The sequence below is a fragment of the Patella vulgata genome, chromosome 9 (assembly GCF_932274485.2).
Source record: "Patella vulgata chromosome 9, xgPatVulg1.2, whole genome shotgun sequence".
Lineage (NCBI taxonomy): Eukaryota > Metazoa > Mollusca > Gastropoda > Patellidae > Patella > Patella vulgata.
This window is the reverse complement of record NC_065887.2, coordinates 42,324,650-42,329,935: the sequence shown is the minus strand read 5'-3', so window position 1 is coordinate 42,329,935 and position 5,286 is coordinate 42,324,650.

Below are 5,286 nucleotides of genomic sequence, written 5' to 3'. Positions count from 1 at the left end.
TTAAAATACGCATCTATATTTCGTTTCGTTTTTTTATACTTTAGATGGCCAACACTACATAAAGATCTTGACCTGTTGTAGTGGAAAGGTCCCGTCAGGTGTCGTATGACGTTAGACGAATAATCAATCAGCGCTGACGTTTCTATTGGTTTACCAACAGCTCCGTGCACCTCACATCAAAAACTCGCCATACCAGACAGTTTCATTGGCTAATCCCTTACATCATCCAGAACGCGGGTTATATAATAACTCTTCCAGGTCCTGGTGTAGTAAAGACAAGTAAAATGAAATTTTGAACTATAAAAAGCGAAACGAAATAGGATCTGTGTTTTAACCAGATTGTATAAACTGTTCATTTCTTACTCCACGACCTTCACCTTATACTTCCTGTCCCTATTGAACCCCATAGAATAAGTGGGAAATGCCCTCCCCACACACACACACACCTATCTGGATTACTTACTGAAAAAGTTCCATTATAATTCATTAAATTAGAACCGGATTCTTGTCTCAAATCACTGGAAATGGCATTTTCTGGCTTTTAGTTTTCGAGGGTGCGTTGGGTGGCCGAATAGTTAGCGCGTGCGCGTTGTATTATAAAGTCTGTCATTGAGTCAAATGGCGTGGTGTCGATTACCCGGTTGTTTGTGACAAGGAGTAGGGTCGCCTGTTCGGGTCCACCGCCCCCCCCCCCACTGCTAAAGACCCCGACGCGCAAGCGAAGTATTGAAATAAAGTTGAACGAAAAATAAACTACGCTAAAGGAAAATAAACGATGTCTCCAGTCTAAGCAGGAAGAAAGGAATAGAGATTTTGCGCGGTTGACACAAAACTCAATACGAATTGTTCTTCTTCAGGCTAGGTCGTAATTATACCTTTCGAAAGTCTTAGGGAGGTTGAAGACTTGATTTGTGTGTGAACATGAATGTAATGTATATATATTTGTGTTTTATAGAATTAGGTTAAGGCATAAACCTGTATTTTAGGGTACAGGAAAATGTCCAAGGTAAATTTAGAACTGAATGGCCCTTTTTAAATTCGCGGGATAGTGTGTCTTTTGGTACTAGAAAATAGGAGTTATTTTAGTTCTATAAAGGGTGCTCTGTTTAATATATTGAAGTCGTTAAACAAATGGGTGACAACGACAAATCTGCTGAGTAGGTATTTTGCAAGATTCAACTTTCCCGCCAATATCAATTGCTGAAAGTAGGGTAGTATCGTCCAGTCATCTCGTGCACAGATTAGTCCAATCAATGTTGACGTAAAATGGTGCCCATACGAAACAATTACCCCAAAATGGTAATTGTCCCGCCATAATAGCAGACGCATCTATACTTTCTATATAAGAACGAGCGGGGTTAAATTTCCCTTCATCATTCAGTGTTCCTAGGGAAGACATCATGCGGTCTTCCTAGTGAGACATACCGTTAGTCACCTCAGCTTACTGTCCGAGCGAGAACATCATGTAGAACTATCAAGAAGTGTGTGGCTCTTACCACCTTTAGGACGCTAAGGTGTTTTCAGACTTCCTCCAGACATCATTTGGCGTTCCCAAGGAGGACACCATTGCCGTTCCTAGAGGGACGAACAGCCGTCTCGGTTTAGAGGCCGGGGTAGAGACAATAATATGTAGTGTTTCAGTCGTTAGGTCTGAGTTCTAGGCTTGTTAAACCCAGGTCGTAGATACTATAATAACTCCTAATGTACTGTCCTAGATATTGTAGTTTCCTGTATTTAACCTTTGTTTTATGGAGACAAATATATTTCATATATTAACGTAGTCAACATAAACAATGTTCCAGAGTCAATTGATCAATGGAAATAGTTTATACACAACGTAGAGGCCAAAGTTAGTTCCTAATTAATGTGACTAGCGATAGTCAAATTTGTCACTGTAGTGTCACACTAATAGGTAGACTACTTCTGATATTCCGCCGCGTTCAATCTGTGATGTTAAGTTCGCTTCTAGCATGTTAATGCTTGATTATATGGTAAAATCTGCATTAAACATCGACTTCCGTTACTGCAAAAGGTTAATTAAAGCCAAAAGACCGTCAAAAGATGTTTTAGTTTGCCAAGACAACACAATCAACCACATGAAAAACACAAACGGTTACGCATGGGCAATGGACCTTTTAAACTAAAGTCAAGTAACAATTGCGCCCCTTCCCGAAGTAAATGCCGTAATTCATGCATTACAAAAATGAGTTGTGACGACGAATAAGGGTTAATAACCCCCCCCCCCCCCCATAGATATGGTTCTTGAAGAGAGACATCTTATAATAAAAAACTGAGATTTACTTTGCTAACATAGTATCTGCTATATTTAGTAAACGAAGTTACAGTCCGATACATGCCAATATCGAAAGGAACCTATATTTCAAGTTTCATTGAAATCGGATAAAAATTGTGACCTGTAGACTGTTCACAAACAATTGTGGACGGACGGACGGACGGACAGGGGCGACGACAATATACGTCCACATGAAAATGTGGGCGTATAAAAACGAAATCACCGAATTCTTCCTCACGAATCAAGTGAAAAGGCCGCAATGCCTATATCTCCAGTGTCTGGCAGTAGAACGCAATGTCTAAACTACTAGAACACCATTAAAAACGAAATCACCGAATTCTTTTTTACGAATCAAGTGACCAAATTTTAATTCCAATATGGTTTAGTACGTGGATCGATTCAGAACATTTTTATGAAAATCAACACAATCTGGTTGATATGAGGCGATTATCGACTCTGACGACCGGTCTGTGTCTTGCATATGATAAGGTTACCTTACCTCGAGAGTTACTAACTCAAACTCCCCCGATGAATGATACGCGCCCAGTTTTATAGTCGAAGCATGCACGCGCACGATAGTTGATTGGCTCGCCTACGCCAAGCAAGTAGACAAATCGATGAGTTTGGGCGACTGGTTTGAAATTCTTTATGCACATCGGGCGACACTACCACATATATCAAATCACTCAAAAATAAGCCTTCTGTAACAAAATACATTATTTCAAAAAGCTCCAGTGCCTTGTTCCTAAGTTTATGTCATATATTTTATTAATTCGTTTGGAGACTATATGAAATTGAATTGCATTACTACTGCTTTGATTACCACTGATTACAATTATAACATTGAGACTACAGTATCATAAAATATTTTATTCATTCCATTGAAAACCAAAGTATTCATCTGTGGGCGAAGGATAATTTTTTCTTATTTCCATGAAAATACACGCTGGTAATGACACTCTATTCTTGGCACCCAACTTTTCACCATCCAGTAACCACTCCAGGACATGTCTGTAGGCAACAAGCCTGTGTACTGACTGAAATTAGAGCAATGTTACAGTATTATTGTTATTTTTAATAATTTTTATTATTGATGTTAATACAGGGTTTTTCACATTTCTTGTGTGTTAAATTATATAAATAAATTGAAATGATAATGGTATTATGTCATTTTTTTGTGTTTTACAGTTCAGATTGGCAGCCATCTCTTGCCATGACAGTTTAAGATTACTGAATTTATGTTTACAGAAAGATCAGTTTTACACATACAATTTGTAAACATATTTGTAAATTGTCTAGTCAAATCTATTAATGTGTGACAAAATTATACAACTGATTAATGAAAATAGAAATAGAAGTAGGCCTACTAAATAATTATCCATTTGCTATCTTGTAACCCAAACTCATTGGTAAATCTGATTGTCTAAAAGGTAATCCAATGGTTGGCTTATATTAATGTTATATTACTGAGCATCCCATAAATTGGTACATAGTACAATGGAAGATTCCATATACATGTAATTACTAAGTTTCCAAACTTGTAATAATCAAATTGTATTTTACATTCAAATTACCTATTAGTTAAACAGCCATTTGGTCCCTTTGGTTTCGGAAACTTCTTCCAATTCACACGGTTTGTTTTAAAAAATGTTGTTAGAACTCCTCTATTAATATGAGGTCCAAAATCACTGTGTTCTGTTATACAGTTTTGTACTGACTCTGCCCCACCTGGAATTAAAAAAAGTCAACAAATTATCAAATGTGTAAAGCCAAAACCAATCACTGATGACAAAAGCGTTTTTCTGAAGCCAAATATAAACATTAATATTTCACACTGAACCATGGATCTGTTTCACTGAACTAATAATCCCTGTGTAAATTGATTAAATTCAGTTTCCAGTAAATGGCCTTATAGCCTACATGTAGGCCTACCATAGATATTAGTATAATATATATCAGGTTATATATAAAATAAATACAGATCTTTAAATGATTAGCTTTCTGTTCATTAATGACAAGTATGCCCCAACAGGAATAACACTAATATTATTATATTTTGTTTATGTTGATATGACAAACAAGTGTCCAGACGACTGTGTAAAGTATCCGGCTCTGGTATGAACTTACGTGTCTCGGGATCAAACTCACGAACCTTTCTTATAGACCGTCTGTCTTCATGACAACACACACATTCATCAGACGTAGGCATAACTGAACAAGAATTACATGTGCACCAGAATGTACTTTCTGTTCGGTATCTTTCCTCCACCATCTCGACAGAAGAAACGGTCGCTGTTTCGTCAACTCTTTTCGCTTTTTCCAATCTCATGGCATTCAGTTCTTCTTGTGAATATTCAGGCTCGAACTGATACCCCTCACGTTTTCATATAACAACTCTTCGTCTTCTGAGATATTATCAGAGTGCTCAAAATCGTCTGTGTTTACATTCATCGTGGTAATATTTCGTGTTTGTTTTCCTTTGATATTCGTCACTTCCGTTTTGAATGGATCGAGGTCACGGTTGAACCGCGATGACAAGGTTCACTTAAAAATTATATTTGGAATCTATGTTAGTTATTCTATTACATATGTAATAATCACTGACACCAATATTGTCCTTTCACACCTACTAATCGACTAAAGAAAGAAAGTCAATCAATGACTGACAAACTGATAGGGATGGGGAGAACACTTTGTCTCAGTTCTCTCCTCTCTCCACCGCCAGATGATAGATACTGGACCTCTCAGCTTATCTGGGATTTCATTGAAGAAATAGGTTTAACCAAACAATATATAATGATATGCATAAGCCAGGTAGTACGCAAAAGTGTCTACTAGAGAGAAGCGTAATCCATCTGGCAACCAAACTAATTAATTAAAAAAACACAGAGCGGGACGGGGCGCAAAACTTGTCCCCATGAGGGAAACGCTCCGTCCTGCACAAACCAATTAAAATAACCTAAGCAGGGTGGTGCGCAATAATGTCCCCAAAA